General features: G+C 39.1%; 1 protein-coding gene across 2 annotated transcripts in view; it reads right to left on the bottom strand.

Moving 5' to 3' along the window:
- Positions 1 to 17,949, bottom strand: part of Adk (adenosine kinase) — a 387,740-nt gene that overhangs the window by 305,491 nt on the left and 64,300 nt on the right. The window lies entirely within an intron of this gene.

Here is a 17,949-nt window from a genome sequence, read left to right as displayed (position 1 = left end):
ATATATTATGTACTCACTTATAAGTGACTTTTAGACATAAAACAAAGAAAAACCAGCCTACAATTCACAATCCCAAAGAACCTAGACAACAAAGAGGACCCTAAAGAGACATATATGGATCTAGTCTACATAGGAAGTAGAAAATGACAAGATCTGAGTAAATTGGGAGCATGGGACCATGGGAGAGGGTAGAGGAAAGGAAGGGGAGCAAATAAAAATATAAAGCTCAATAAAAACAATAATATATATATATGTATATATATATATAATAACACACACACAAACACATACTGAGGATGACTTGGCATAATGAGGAGTTAATTCTGTCTCTGTCACAGGTAATTGTCTTCCATTTACAACTTAATATTTTCATATTCCATTAAGTTTACAAATTACAAACCAAAAATTATGAACCCAAATTCCTTCCCTCAAACCATGCTGCTTTGCTTTCTGAAGTTAGCATCAGTTTCTATCTACACAAATGTCAAAATGGCTCCTCATGAGCTGGAGAGATGGCTCAGCAGCTAAGAGCACTGACTGCTCTTCCAAAGAACCCAGGTTCAGTTCCCAACACCCACATGACAGCTCACACTATCTGTAACTCCAGATCAAGATCTGACACCCTCAAACCTACATAAAAGCAGGCAAAACATCAATGCACATAAAATAAAAATTAGTAATTTTTAAAAAATATTTATTTATTATGTATACAATATTCTGTCTGTGTGTATGTATGTATGCAGGCCAGAAGAGGGCGCCAGACCTCATTACAGATGGTTGTGAGCCACCATGTGGTTGCCGGGGATTGAACTCAGGACCTTTGGAAGAGCAGGCAATGCTCTTAACCGCTGAGCCATCTCTCCAGCCCCAAAAATTAGTAAAATTTTAAAAAGAAAGCCTTGTTTCTTAAAAAAATAAAATAAAATAAAAAACTCCCTTAATGGGCTCTCATCAGTAACTACATCCTGCCCAATCACCGCTGCTGAACTTCTGCTGTGGTACAGATGTTTCTAGTTTATTTTGCTGGGTTTTTTTTTTCTTTTCTATTTAGAGACAGGATTTCACTTTGTTGCCTAAGCTGGCCTAGATAGAACTCACTAACTATCCTTAGCCCATATTAGTGTCAAATTCTTGGCAATCCTCCTGCCACACTGGGATTACATGTGTGCACTGTCCCCACTAAACTGAATGTATTTTCCTTAAATCCCCTCTGATCTAGAGTCACTGTTGATACTACCTTATTATAAAATGTACATTACTGCATTCATAAAAATCTTTACATTATGAAAATCTTTCCAACTAGTTCATCTGCCTCCACCCTCAACTCTGCTTCAATCTGTATTATATTGACTATCAGGTCACTAAGTATGTTTGCTGCTTAAAATGTCCCACAAATCCCAACCACCTCTCATAAAAACACAACACTTCTAGCTTCTTTGTAAAACTCTGCCATACTCTGACCCCAACCTACATGTTTAGCTTCTCAATCCTCACACCATGGACTACAATGTATCTGAACCTCGTAGAGAGTAGGTCACTCATTTCAGAGACTCTTGCCACACAGGCGTCTCTGTATTCACAAACACCCCTCTACTTAGGCTACCAAAATAACTCCTCTTTGGTTCATATTGGACCCTTCAAGCCAATGATTATTAATCTTCCTTCACAATCCACCCCAATGTATCTCTTTGACAGCTTGTCTCATTCCTTTGTCACCAATTCCCTCACTGGGGATAGGAATGTCCTGCTCTTATAGAATAATACACAATTCTATCCCAGTAGTCAGCACAGTCTGTTATTGCTCATCTACAATACCAGATACTGAAAATGTTCAGAGCTGCTTTTGCCTTTTAGGTGTACCTCTGCTCTTCTGGTATAACCATTACATGATCAAATAAGGAGACAGTGGAACAATAAAATTCAGAGGAGTAGTGATGAAGAAAAGGAATGGGGAAGAGGGGAAAAAAATACATGAGCAAACAAAATGACAACAAATACAGAGATGCAAGGAAGGCCCATGACGCTGTCATAATCCATATGCATCTAATATGTTTTGGAATATTTATTCAATATTCTTTATTAAAGTGATTAAATTAAGACCATGTATTTTCTTTCCTTTTTCTGGCATTTTTTTAAGACCAGGTTTCGCTGTGAAGCTCTGGATATCCTGAAATTCAATCTGTAGACCAGGCTGGACTCAAACTCAGAGTTCTACCTGCTTCTGCCTTCTAAATGCTGGTATTAAAGGCATGCACCACCACCACTCAGCAAATCCATATGTTTTCTATCAAGCAAATATAAAAGTTAGAGACAGTAACAAAGACCACAAACTATGGGCTGAAAACTGGCTCTTATGAACCTGGGTTCAATTCCCAGCACAACATGGTAGCTCACAACTGTCTATAACTACAGTTCCGGGCAAGTTGATGCTCTCTTCTGACGCCTATGGGTAGCAGGCACACAGGTGGTGCACAGATACACATGCAAACAAAACACTCATATACATAAAATGAAATAAATATATCGTTAAAAGACACAAAATATTTTTTTTTTTTGGTTTTTCGAGACAGGGTTTCCCTGTAGTTCCTAGACACAAAATATTTAAGCGTGTTTAACTTTCTCTCCCAATTCTCTGCTAGCAATCTCTATCTCTCCAAATAGTCTATAAAAGTATGAACAAAAAGTGTCCTCCTTCAGGATAATGAAAACAAAAATCAAAACAAGAAAATAGAAAAATTCTCAGCTTTAATGACCAGCAAAAATTAGCTAAACCAAATTGCCTCTTAAACTCATAGTTATTTTTAACAATCTACCCAAACATATACCAATAGAATTGTAAAGGACATACAGACCAGCTAGTCATAAATTCTTTTTTTAAAGGTTTATTTATTTATTATGTATACATTGCTCTGCCTGCAAGTATCCCTGCAGACCAGAAGAGGGCACCAGATCACATTATAGGGTGGTTGTGAGCCAACCATGTGGTTGCTGGGAATTGAACTCAGGACCTCTGGAAGAGTGGCCAGTGCTCTCAACCTCTGAGCCATCTTTCCAGCCCCTCATAAATTCTTGATTCACCAACATTTCTAACAAGAATCAATAACTTGGTCAACACTTAAAATCTCTGAGAAAGTGGATATATTAGCATTACTTTGATTCCCAAAATTCCAGTGACATAATCCTAGTAAGCCTTCTATATAAAGCACGAAGGGAGAAGGGCTGTTTCTCCAGGGTAGAGTACTTGCCTGGCGCTCACAGGCCCAAGCACTACAATAATAATATTAATAGATTTCAGAAAAGTATGTTTAAAAGTACAGGATACATATCATCATTATGTAAATCTCAACTAAAGGGGAAAGTTAAATAATTTCCTTTTGACCAACTTGCCATAATTACTCAGTTAGAGTATAACAAACAATTAGATATGCAAGTCTTCCACTGTGTGCACAACATGGTGTTGAGGAGGGAAACAGCATGAAGTTTACATTCTTCTAGGAGAGACACGATGACGAAGGGCAGCACAGTGAACACTGAAGCAGTGCATTGGCTCCTCACCCCGGTGGCACATGGAAAGAGTACAGTGGCGTCATCCCTGTCACCTCTACTCAGGACAGGTAAGAGCACAGTGCAGTTCGCTGACTGACTTCATGCATCCTAATAAAACAGCTGACACACAACAATGGCTCTGGTAAATACTTCCAATGGCACCCACATTTATCTTTTACAGTCACGTCCAAACACAAATATACAACGATGTGGGCATTAAAATGTTTAAAACAGAGCTGGGTGGTGGTGGTGCACACCTTTAATACCAGCACTTGGGAAGCAGAGACAGGCGGGTTGCTGTGAGAGCGAAGCCAGTCTGCTCTACAAAGTGAGTTCCAGGGCAACCAGAGCTGTTATACAGAGAAACCCTGTCTCGAAAACTAAAAAGAAAAAGTTTAAAACAGGGCTGGGAAGATGGTGTGTGGAGCAACAGTGCTTGCTGCACAAGCAAGAGAAACCTGAGTTTTAATCCTCTGCACCTATGTAACCAGGTCTAACTGTGCCTAGACCTGTAATCCCAGGAGGTTCCTGGCTGTCGGCCTAGTTCCAGGTTCATTGGGGAACAACGCATTATGGGAATAAGACCAAGAGTGATAGAAAACACGAGATGTTCTCTCTGTCTTCTGCACTTGTGTACACACTGTGGGTGCACATACATACACAATAATTATAAAATGTTAAAAATGTATTTTCGTTTCCTCACTCCCTCTTTCTCCACCCATCCCCAGGACCCAACCCACCTGATTTACCCTCCCAAGCACAAGGCTTACGGAAGTACCACCACGCCTGGTTCAAATCCAAAAACCATCTCCTGTGGCCAGGTTATCTAAGTTCAATGAGAAGAGTATTTCATCAGGGAGCAACTGTGACTACAATGGTCATTCAACTGGTGCATCTTCACAATTATTATACTAATAGCTATTGTGTTCCTAACATATAAGTACATTTACAAAAGTTATCTTTCTTCTTTATAAAATTAAGGGACTCACTGGTGATCAAGCCTAATTTTCTAATCAGACATGATAGCCCACTTGGAATGGAGAAATGAGGGCCATTACAAAGGCCAAGCCATCCTGTGCTATATAGTGAGGACCTGCATATAGATAGAGAGACACACAGATACACAGACTCAAACAAAGATGTTAATTTTCTCTCCTTTAGGAAATAATCAAGAATACATGAAGTAGTTTCCTTTAACTTGTAAATTGTTGTAGGAGGCTGCTTGCTTGTTCCCGGCTACTCAGCCCCGAAATAATTGCTCAGAAACCATATTATATGCGATACTGTTTGACCAACAGCTTAAGCGTATTTCTGGCCAACTTATACATCTGAATTTAACCCATCTCCATTAATCTGTGTATCACCAAGTGGCTGTGGCTTACCAGGTAAAGTTCCAGCATTTGTCTCCGGCAGGGCTACGTGCCTTCTCTGACTCCACCTCCTTCCTCCCAGCATTCAGTTTAGTTTCCCCTGCCTAGCTCTATTCTACCCTATCACAGTCCTGAGACAGTTTCTTTATTGACCAAAGGTATTCACAGCATACATAGGGAAATCTCAATTCAGTAAATAACTGTAACTCAAGTTGGGCAGTAATATTTATTTGAAAATACAAAGAAAATTTGAAATGTAAGTTTTGGTAAATAATTACATTTTAAACATAGAAGTTGCAACAATAGGATTTTGTGGTGAACTGAACTATTTTGACTTAATATTATTAGATTTAGAAGTTTCTCCATGGGTGAACAACATGGCTCAGCAGGTAGAGACACTTGCTACCATGCCTAAAATGATCCCTGGATCCATATAACTGAAGGAAAGAACCAACAACTTCTACAGGCTGCATCTGACATTTACATACCTGCTGAGATACACATGCCAATACACACACACACACACACAAAATGAATACATCTAACTTGAAACATAATAAGGGAGGTTTCTCTAGCTGAGTATGGTGGTCAATACCAGTAATCTCAGCATTTGGAATGTAGAGGTAGGAGGGTCATGAGTCCAAGGCCATCTTCAGCTAGAGAGCAAGTTCAAAACCAGCCTGGCCTACATGCGACCCTGTATCAAAATAAATAAAAAAGTAAGAATAAAAGAACAAAACTAAGAAGGAGTAGCAGGACCGACAGGAGAGACGGCTCAGTGGCTTAGTGGCTCACAGCTTTGGCTGCTCTTGCAGAGGACACAGGTTTTATTCCCAGCATCCACACAACAGCCATCTATAACTCTAGTGCCAGAGGATCTATAACACAACAACAGCCATCTATAACTCTAGTGCACTTTTCTGGTCTCTATAGGCACCAGGTAAGTATGTGGTACAGACATATATAAAGAAAACAACCATACACATAACATTTTCTTTTAAAAAACGGAAAGGAGGAAGTTGTTTCTCAGCTCAGGGGTAGAGCTCAGTGTTAGAGTATGGTGGCCTTCAGTTTAACTGCAGATACCTGAAAAATGGTTTCTCTGGGGAGTAGTCATCCATGAGACCAGCACTTGAGAGCAGGAGGCAAGAAGATAAGAGTCTAGGATCAACTTGGACTTTCCCAGTGAGACCATAAAGGTCTGTGTACATACATGTACACACACACCCACACATATACACATGCACGCACGCACATAAACGCACTCAGCCTGCTTAATGTAGTTTGCTTCCACTGTCAAAAGAAACTATCAGAAGTATTGTCTTGAACAAATATTCTCTAACATGTTAATTATAGCCCTTACTGGTTTTGACATAGAAATGAATTCAAACTTATGGTATTTGAATACTTCCTTCTGCAGAATTCATCTATGCCCCCCCCCAATAGTATGTTCAAATTCTAGGTCTTCCATACTTTAAAATTATACATTTATTAATCATGTCATAGGTAAACAGGTAAAGAGCACCATCTGGTGGCTATCACCTTTGTTTTTCATGTTGACTTTGTAAGTATTTCTTTAAAAAAAAACAAGAGGAAATAATAAAATATTACAAATGAATAATGAAATCAAGTTAGCAAGAAGAACTACACTTGACAACTAAATCAAGATTATGGCACTGTTTTAACTGCTAAGACGTTAACCACTATTATAATGCCATAAAACTAAAATCACCACAGAAGGTAGCCTGTGCTCTTCAATAAATTTTAAATAGCAACTTTAATACAAAACTTAAATTTGTACAATTTATGAAAGGGATGAAATATGAGCAATCTTTATCAGAAAAGACAGAAGTATCTATTACTTTTTTAGTTTAAGTTTTATATAGATATATTTAAATAAATATAAATCATACTTATAATTATGCTTACGTATTGTGTTATATATAAAATATGCCTAGACAAGGCACTGAATGTTTTATTTTCTACTGAGAACCTTTCAGATAATGCAATTTTCTCTTTAATTTTTCCCTTTTTTCCTGTGAAAAAAATTAAACATATCAATTTGCATAAAAAATTGTATTTTTTGTTTTTAAAAATCCTAATCCCTGACTTTTACCTTAACACAAAAGATTAAAATAAACTCCAAATCTGTTCCTTGTACCAAAATGTTAATAAATTCGAGAGAAAATTATTTTTGCAAAAAACATGTCATTAGTAAGTTGAAACTTTAAAACAAAAGAAACAATGATAATTAAATAAGCACATTAGAACAAATCTAAAACCAAAACTTACAGAAAAAGAATGGAAGGCACCTGCTCAATGAAACTGAGAGAAGACACAAGTAAAAACCAAATTGATTTATTGGAAGAATCAAAAGAAAAGGAAAGAGAGGGGGAGGGAGGGGAAAAAAGGGGAGAAGGAAGAAAGAAGGGAGGGGAAGGGAGAGGGAAGAGGAGGGGAGGAGAGGAGGAAGTCTACTTCTAATTTTAAAAAAAAAATTAAATAAACTCCTAGCTCATTGGCATTTCCTCCCTGTGCCCACATGATGCTGGTAGCCAAGACTTGGCCATTGCTGGTATGGTACTGTGAAATCCTATCTGAGAAAATCAAGACATAGGTGCTGACTTTTGGATTCACAACAAGGAAGACTAACGAGGCGCTTCCAATGATACGCCTTGTCCATACACAAGTGACTAGATCAGTCAGTCTCTGTGTCTTGCTATAGGATCTAAATGAATCTCCAAAAATCACAGCACACGTGCATACATAAAGTCAAATACGAACTCAGATGTAACAGAACCAAAGAAAGGAACATGAGAAAAGTTTGTTTAAAGCAAAATTATAAGAATGACAATGGAGCAAATTAAGAATAAACTTCACTAGGAAAATTAGTACACAGTGGACATAATCATAAGTGTGTGTGTGTGTGTGTGTGTGTGTGTGTGTGTGTAAATTGCATGTATGTCAAAAAACTGTTGAAACTCATGGGCAGGAAGCCACTAAATTGTTTTTAGGGCTGGGTCTTGTGGTACATGCTTTAATCCACGCACTCTAGGAGTTCGAGGCCAGCCTGATCTATACAGCAAGTTCCAGGCAGTGACAGCTATGTAGTGAAACTTTGTCTCAAACAACAACAAAAAAAAAGTTTTTAATACTACAAAGCATTACTTCACACTATTTAGAGATTTATAAAAATTTATTAAGATTGGTGGGCAGAATTGATTTTTGTTCTCTATCCTTATTTGAAAATAAGCATTTTAGAGAAGTTTTTTTATTTTATGTATATTAGTGCTTTGTTTACACGTATGTATGCTGTGGGACAATGGTCTGTACACTATCACTTGTATTTTAAATAAACGCTGATTGGCCAGAAGCCAGGCAGGAAATACAGACGGGGCAACCAGGCAGAAGTAGAGGCAGGGCAATGAGAATTCTGGGAAGAGGGAAGTTTCAGTCTACAGTGGTCACCCAGCCACAGAGGAAGCCAGACAAAAAGCAAACAAGATGTGACTGCCTTGCCAAAAAAGGTACCAAGCCACGTGGCTAACACACACAAAAATTATGGGCAAATGTAAGGTATAAGAATTAGTTAATAAGAAACCTGAGCTAATGGGCCAATCAGTTTATAATTAATGTAGCTCTCTGTGTGTTTCTTCGGAGCTGAACGGCTGTGCGATCAGGCAGGACAGAAACTTCAGACAACATATGTAGGCACATCAGAAATAGCAATTGGATCCCAGTGAACTACAGGTACAGACAGCTGTAAACTGCCAAGTGGTTTCTGGGAACTGAACCTAGAACTTCCAGAAGACTAGACAGTGTTCCTAACCACTGAGTCATCTCTTCAGTCCTAGATTATCTCTTTTATATTCTGACCAAACAAGGCTTTCAGAGGCTCACTAACAAGAAAAATAAGGTATATTTAGGTCAAGCAAACCAAGGGGTGGAAAGAACATGCCAGTCTATGAAAGGAGAGACCTAGATTCCTCTAGTCCATGCACTGTTATATCCAGCACAGTGAACATGAGTAGCTCAGTAATTTCCACCAGACTCAATTTATCACCAAATAAAGTAATTTAATTACAAATCCTTAAGTGCCTAAAGTTCACAGTATGAAGTGTAGTTTCTATCTTTAATCTATTATCTGGTCCTTTGTAAACATGCAAACATTACACAAAATGCAAAATGATATTGAAGCTCTAGTCTCAAAGGGGTCTCCTTGCTGAAGTAGGCAAAGTCTTTTAGTCTTGTAAACTGGGAATAGATAGTGTCTTACTGAGAAGGTTGACTAACATACATAATTCAGCTTTAGTTTTTCAGATTTGCCTTTGGGGTGGATGGTGGGATTATATGGTTATCATCTTAATGTGCTATTTTGTCACCACAAGATCTCAAATCTTAGCAAGCACCAAAATCATCTGCAGGGGTTCTTAAAACAGATTTCTGGGCCCCAGCCTCTGTGTCAGAACAGGAGCAGGCTGAGTGATGGCTACCGTTCTAACAATTTCTAGATGGTACTAATTCTAGTGGTCAAAGAACTACAGTCTGAACATCTCTGCTCTTTGCTTTGAAAAATATTAGCTAGTCAATCAAGATGTTCCTTGAGAAAACTCTAGAAGGTACCTGATGAGTCATTTCCAGTCCTGTTTTGTTACATGTAATTTACAATGTTAAAACCTTCCTTTTTGTTTAAAAAGAAAAGGGGAAATGGTGTGGGAGGTCCTTCTCTCTGTGTATTGCTTTTATTGGTTATTGAATAAAGAACTGTTTTGAGCCTATGGCAGCAAAGAACAGAACTAGGCGGGGAAAGCTAGACTGTATGCTGGGAGAAAGAAGGCAGAGTCAGAGAGACGCCATGTAGCCTGGTGGAGACAGACACCAGAACTTTAGCCGTTAAGCCACGTGGTGATGCAAAGATTAATAGAAGTGGGTTAAATTTACATTTAAGAGTTAGCCAATAAGAAGCTAGAGCTAATGGGTCAAGCAGTGATTTAATTAATACAGTTTCTGTGTGATTATTTCATATCTAAGCTAGCCTTGTGGCCAGAAACCAAGAAGCAGCTCACTCCAACAAAAATCTGCCTTCCCAATACCTTTAACCTGTTGTACCTTTTTATTATTTTTAAAAAAAGAGAGATGGGAATGTAATGGTTCTGTCCCTTTAAGAAACAAGTCCTACCCACTCCCTTCCCTGTCTGCCAAGGTAAATGGATCTTCCTTCAGCTTCTAGCCCAAGCTCTCTCTTTTCCCTCTCTCTCCCAAAGAGGTAGCTTCTCTTTTCCTCTCCGCCCTCCCCCCATTCTTGCCCCTTCTCTCCTTCCCCCCTTTCCCTTTCCCCTCTATAACCCACTAAATACCCACTTTCTCTGCATGTCGTGCCTCTGTCCCTCCTAGCTCCTCATGGGACCTGCTGACCCACCAAGGTCTCTTACCCACCGCTGCGCTCACTGCCTGGGACCCACTGCCCCTTGTGGCCCGCAGCCCGCTATTGCCCTGTGGTGAACAGCACATTATGTTTTTACTATTACATCTCTCTGCCCCTTCTCTCTTTGGAAGAGGTGGCTGAGGCTTCTTCTCCTCTCACCCCTCTCCTCTCTCTTCCTTTCCCTCTCTGTTTCTCTGTCTCTCTTGTGAGACCCTCACCCCTTATTCTCAAAGGGAGGAGAATTTCCTAGCAAAATGTTTTACAATTAAAAACACAGACTAGCTTCACATTCCCAGAAAGATAGTGCTTTCCTTCCCCCCTCCAACCCGGGAAATTCCAAAGCACAAGGACACTCAGCCACCTGGTAATAAAGGCAGCAGAGTAACCTTGCTCTAAAAACAAAGAACAAGCTGACATAGCAGGATGGAAAAGAGCAAAAAAAGTTGCACCCATGCCAAATCCCCCTAACCGCCCTGAAGGGCTTCTTGTGTTTCTTCTGCCTCTAAAAGCTAATCCCGCAGAGGAGCTTCCACTCCTCTCTACCTCGCTGCGGTGGGATGTGAAGATGAGTTCTGAAGCTAGCTCGTATTGTGCTGATCAAACCTTGCTTATTGCAGTGCGGTCTCTCTGGGAATAACATCTCTCTCTCACCCCTTCTCTTTTATTGAATAAATTATACCCAAATCCTCTCTGCATGGCATGCCTATCTCTCTCCCCCAGCTGAGGTTCGTGGTGGGACCGGCTGCCCCACCAAGGTTTCTCACCCGCCAGGGACCCGGCTGCCCATCGTGGCCTCTGCCGCCCCTCAGGAAACTGAGCCATTTTATCTAAACCATTACAACATGCCCTTAGTCAAACATCCTGTTATTTGCTCTTGAGGAGCAAGACATCTAGAAGTCATGCCTTTGGCCAAACACCCTGTTATTTGGCCTTGACAAGCTTGAACTCTCTGACCTTAAGTCAAGATAAAGACAGAGTCACTGTGGGCTCCCATATATGAATTAATTGTGAGCAAAAGCTTCCTAAGAGTAGTACAAAAATCTTTTTTTAAGTTTTTTAAATTGAAAAACATTTTTTGCACAATATATTTTGTTCATGTTTCCCCCTCCACCAATTTCTCCCAAATCTTTTCCGACAAAAAAAAAAAAAAAAAAAAAAAAAAGTGCCAAAACAAAATGAAGAGAAACAAAAAGTCTACAAAATACACTCAGCTTATTGTGTTGATCAACAACTCCTGGGCATGGGGCCTGCCCTGCAGTGTGGTTGATACATCCACTCCACTGGAGAACCGACTCACCCTCCACCAGAGGGTATGCCCTGCAGTGTGGTTGGTACGTCCACTCCAGTGGAGAACTGACTGACCCTCCACCAGAGGGTATCATGCCCTGCAGTGTGGTTGGTACGTCCACTCCACTGGAGAACCGACTGACCCTCCACCAGAGGGTATCATGCCCTGTAGTGTGGTTGATATGTCCTCTCCACTGGAGAACCGACTGACCCTCCACCAGAGGGTATCAGCTACAGAGAGCTTCTTGGTTAGCAGTGAGAGCCCCTGCCTACTTCCCTCTCAGGCTGGACCCCGGCTGGCTGGGACCTATACAGTTCCTGTACACACTGCCAGTGTCTTGAGTTTGTGTGTGCCATCAGTCCTGTTGCGTCTGGAGTCATCCACCACCTCTGGTTCGTACTGTCTTCCCATCTTCTCTTCAGCACAAATTCCTGATCCATGAGGGGAGGGGTTTGGTGAAAACATACCATTTACTACTAAGTGTTCCCAAGTCTCTCACTCTCTGTGTGCTGTGCAGTTGTGGATCTCTGTATTAAGTCCCATCTACTGAAGGAGGAAGCTCTCTGATAGGGGTGCAGCAAATCCCAGGATTTCTGAGGGTTTCAGTACCTAAAATGTTTATGCTCTTATCCACTATACAGACATATACACAGATACACACACACACACACACAGCCTTGCATAGGCTAGGTAAGCACTCAAAATCACTGAGCTACATTCAAAGCCCAGAGCAACATATTTAAGAAAAGAAAAAAATATCTGATTAGAGAATCTTAAAATTCATTTTTAAATAGCTGGAACCCAAAAGAGCAATTACAGTAACTGTGTAAACTTGATTACCAACACAAAGAGGTTGCTAAAGTTAGAAGTACTTATAAAAAAGGTTGATTCAAATGTTGTGGAAAAACAGGTTTTTTTTTTTTTTGTTCTCTGATTAAAAAAAAAAGTATAAAGAGAGCAACATTTAAGTATATCAAAGTGAAGGATTTACATTACTTGTGATGTTTAGGCAATATTTTTAATTTCTTATTAAAATAGTTTCTAATACAAAACAATTTCAAGAATAATACAAGTTAATGCATTATGGCATGTTGTATTGCATGACCTTTGCTGTGGGAAGTATTTTCATAATGGTAAACATTAAGAAACAGCAACAAAAAAGGGGGGCTTGAGGGATGACTCCATGTTGAAAATGTCACATGAAACTGATTATTAACTAAAACTTCAAGGAAAGGTCCCAATCGAGTCTACATAATATCTTAATTGCTGTTTCATTATTGAAAAATCAAGCTGCAGTGTTAATGAAGTTCTACAGAAGGAGCTAGCACCAAAGAATAAACTGATAATAAAACAAACTCAGGTCACAGTCTGGGGAAGTTACAGATTTCCAGTCATTGATAAGAGCTAAGAATATCCTCTAAAGGTTCCTCTCAATGACTGGCTGACTCTCAGTAACACACGCAGTGCACATGTGGTAGCATCCCATTTACAAGAAGACACGAAATATAAATTCATTAACTGCCTTTATAACTGACAGTGGTTTAGTTCGGTTTTGTTTTACAATTACTTAAGACATCCTTTTAAAAGACATAATCTCTTGATTCTATGGAAAACAAGACAACATCACTTAGCTTAAGCCTCAAAAACAAAGCCTCTGAACAGCCATATAGTTGAAGTTCACATGGGGAAATGGGTAGTGAGTACCTCATGTTTTAGTATGAAGCAAATGCATACAAATCTCAAGGAAGTGTCAGTGTAAGATTTTTAGCACGCACGCACACACACACACACACACATATTGAATTTTTTTTAGAAGCTTAGCACTGTGTTTTTTAATTAACGATTACTTTTGTGTGAATAAAGAAAGATGGTGTGATCATTAGTTCAATAATAATGCTACTGATGATAATGATATTGACAGCTACAATATAGCATCTCTTAGGAAAACCTAAGAGAAGGGAGAATGTGCTTGGTTTCTTTTCCTAGGGAGCAGCACGCTACTTAAAGAAAAATGCAAGTTACTCATGCAACATTAATTTCATGGAGCTGGAGAAAGATGGTTCAGCAGTTCAGAACACTGTCTACTCTTCCAAAAGAACTAGATTCAATTCCCAGCACCCATATAGTGGTTCAAAACCATCTGAAACACCAGTTTCAGCAGATCCAAATTCCTTTTCTGGCCTCCACAAGCAACAGGCATGAATTTGGTACACAGACAGATGCAGGCAGTACACCCACACACATAAAATAAGTACCTAATTTTTTTTAAGACTACTGAAATAATAATTTTACACTACTGCCACTAACACATGTTCCTTCTACTTGGAGTAGATTTTTTTATGAGTTTACTACATTCTCGTACCTAGCTAGAGTACCAGGCTTTTCATTCTAGGGCCACCAACCAGCTCCCAAAAACATGACACAGAGACTTCTTATTAGTTATAAATTTCCAGCCTAGCTTAGACTCATTTCCAGCTTTTTTTCCTTTAACTTAAATTGGCCGGTCTCTATTTATCTACCCTTTAGATACCTCAGGGCTTTTCACCTGTATTTCCGCACATCCTCCCCTGTGGCTGCCGGTCTCCCTTTCTTTCTCCCTCATTTGCTCCTCCTTCTTCTCTCTTCTCTCCTCCCCTATTTATTCTCTCTGCCCACCAGCCCCACCTATCTTTTCTCTGCTTAGCTATTGGCCTTTCAGCTTTTTATTAGATCAAATAGGTACCGTAGGCAGGGAAGGCAAAACAGCATCACATCTTTCCATAATTAAACAAGTGCAGCAAAAACGAATGCAACACATCCTTACACGTTAACAAAGGCAGCAGAAACAAACGTAACATACCTTCACACAGTTAAAGTAATATTCTGCAACATGAACAAATGTAACACATCTTTGCCAAGTTAAATATCCCACAACAGGGTCCAGTCATATGTACAGTTTACGCATGCGCCAATTCTGGTCTGTCAGTACACAACAGCATTGTAAGTTAAAGGTATTCTATTGTCAGGAAGAATTAGGGAATTTGATCGACTTCTTGATGGAAGTGAATTTTTTTTTTTGTTTGTTTTGCTCTTTAAGGAAGAGATAATGCTATTAGCCCAGGCTGGTCATAAGCTAAGAATCCTCCTGCATTAGCCTCTTCAAATTTGGAGAACTAGAGAAGTTAAAGGTCCAAGGTTCAGAAAAAAACACTAAACAGCCCTATGTAGGTTAATGTGCACATCTTTAATCCCAGCACTCAGAAGGAAGAGGTAGGAAGATATCTGTGAGTTCAAGGCCAACATGGTCTACAGAGCTAGTTCTAAGACAGCCAAGGTTATACAAAGAAACTCTCTCTCTTAGGAAAAAAAAGTCAAATCTTTTAAAGAAGTGTGTAGGTATGCATAACTGCTGACCTCACCATTACATTACAGGGAGTCAGTGTGTTGTTAGCAATTTGACCCTTCCTCTTCTGAGTTTTCAGTGCAGTATCTGATGATACACCCAAGCCAAACAGTTGAGAAATCTGGGTTATTTTGCCTTTTGCATTTAACAGTTTCTTTGTAAAATGGCAATAATTACACCTTATCTATTGGGGTGGGATGGGGAGATGGCTCAGCTGTTAAGAGCACTAGTTGTACTTGTAAGAAGACCTAAGTTCAGTTCCCAGTACCCACATGACTGCTCACAATAGCTAACTCCAGTTCTGGGGGATCTGACACCCTCTACTGGCTTCTAGAGGTATTGCATACATGTGGTACACACATAAGTATATATATAAAGTAACTTCTTTTAAAGGGATTTAATGAAGCTGAGACAAAACTATGTACATTAAAATTTTAAATATGCAGGGTCTCGAAGATGGTTCGGGGGTTAAGAACATTGGCTGCCCTTCCAGAGAAACCAGGTTCAATTCCAAGAACCCACATGGCAGCTCAAAACTGTCTATAACTAAAGTTCTAAGGATTCAATACCCTCACTTAGACATACATGCAGACAAAATACCAATGCACATAAAAATAAGTCAATCTTAAAAACAATAAAAATACATAAATGTATAAAAGTATGCTTGTAAGAATGTGCACATGATGATGTTCGTAATCTTTCTTGGTTCAGAAGTTTATGTAGCCCAGGCTGACCTAGAACACACAATCCTCCTGCCTCAGACTCCTGAGTACCGAGAGCCATTTTTTGCACAGACTTTAAAAAGCTGTCTCTCAAACAACACTTTGGTTTTAGATTAATGATTTGCTATTTTTACCCCTATTTTCACTTACTTAGAAATCCCTTTAGATATAGCTTCTTAGATCCCAACATTAAATTTATAAGAAAAGATTGGATCATTTGTGGGAAATGCTTAAGACTTAAATGACCTCACTTGACGTTAGTCTGGGATCCCAAAAGCAGGCATCTGATGGAATCAGCAAGAATGGACCAAAGGAATCTAACTAACACAGCTTGAATATTTATTCCCAGAGTAGCAGCTTCATTAGAATCAACCACCCAAAGGAGCTTTTCAAAGACTAATTTAAAAAGCAATACAGCAAAGATTAAGACTACATAGAAAGTCAATTTTAAAATACAATTCTGGGGCCTGCTGGGATGTAGTTCAGTGTTAACAGTGTTTGTTTGTACCCATAAGGCCAGGTTTGGTCCCCACCATTGGAAACAAAAATATAAACAAACAACATAATAAATGTCTCTTACATAAAGGAGACTGGTACCTTAGGCTAAATTTCCCAATGAAGTTACACGCACAGAATCAGAACCACTAAGATGGGAAAGTCTGGAGAGCGAGGCAGACGAAGATACCAGTGATGAGGCCCTAGGTCAGATACTCACGGAAAGGAAAAGCTCAAAAAGAGGCTCAGTATCATTTCACATAAAATAAGGTACAAAGTGTAGAGTATAGCGCAATTCAATTATGAGTCTACCATCTCATAAGCATAAAAGATTTCTGTATGAAGCTGACCTTTTTATTTTTGCCTCACCTTTGAAGAATTTTAAGTCTTTAATTTGGAAGCCAAACATATACAATACTTGGTTGATTTTCTGCAACCCACGTAGTATTGGTTCTAAGTCTAAGGTGATTTCTAAAATCACAAATTGGTCCTGTAATATTAATTTAGACAGCAAGATATTATGTTCATTCTTATTGGTTACTAAAGCTAATAATATTAACCATCTTCTAGAATTACTGTCTAAGGGCATGAAGAACTGACTCGGCGCATAAGAGCACCTGATGTTCGTGCAGAGGATTGGGATTGGGTTCCCAGCACCCACAGGGCAGCTCATAACCATGGGTAACTCCAGGTCCAGAGAACCTGAGATCCCCATCTAGCCTCCACAACGACCTTGCACATGTGTGGCACACATACATATACATGCTAGTAAAATACTCATACACACAAAATAAAAAAATAAAATTACTGTATGTTTAGGGCGCTTTTTGATACAATACCCACCCTCCCCCTCCCTAAAACAAACAAACAAACAAACAAAGCATTTCAGTGGGAATCAGGAGAGCAGTTTCTGGTTCAGCATTGTCATTAAATGGGTATATTAACCTCTAACAGTTCACTTTTATTGAAATGACTCTCATCATATTCATGACAAAATGAGGTATTAGGCTTTACCTTAGTATCTGTCTTAAAGAGTCAAGCAAATAGATCTAAGCCTGTTAAGAGCTATTTCCCCTGCCTTGTAGAGTATAGAAAAGTAGAGGGGGAAAAAAACCAGCTATCAAGTTTAGTATGTCTCTATTAAGTAGTACAGGTAAGTTTTCAGTAATAACTTTAGCAACTATTAACTTTTCTTACATGAATCTTCATAATCAAATCTCAATACACTATTCATACTCAAAGTACTATAAAATTTATATATTTATAAAATAAATATATTTGTGTAAAAATGGTTTCATATTCTACATTGCAGATCTGTGCAAAAATAAGAAAAACTAGTAAGTCTCTATTTACAAATGAAGTTAGTATCCTTCACTTTTCCAGTAACTTTATTAAGATAGGATAGATAATACAAAAAACTATACAGAATTTTTGGATAGTGCCTAGTACGATAATATGGCATGGATGTAAAATGTAACTTCCCGGCCCCTGGCATTTGTGGCATTTGTTGAAAGCTTGATCCCTAGTGAAATGTTCAAAAATAAGACTTTTGGATCATGAATGAATCACGGGAACTCTATCTTGATCCAAGGAATACCCTACTTTACTTACTGGGTTAAGACTTTAATAGCATTACTGAGAGGTGGAGCCTTGTTGGAGGTGGTATGTCCGTAAAATTAATATAACGTTCCTAGCCAGTGTCCTTCCTCACTCTCTCCTTC

This window comes from Arvicola amphibius, chromosome 13 (assembly GCF_903992535.2).
Source record: "Arvicola amphibius chromosome 13, mArvAmp1.2, whole genome shotgun sequence".
Lineage (NCBI taxonomy): Eukaryota > Metazoa > Chordata > Mammalia > Rodentia > Cricetidae > Arvicola > Arvicola amphibius.
This window is presented reverse-complemented; position numbering and strand designations above follow the sequence as displayed.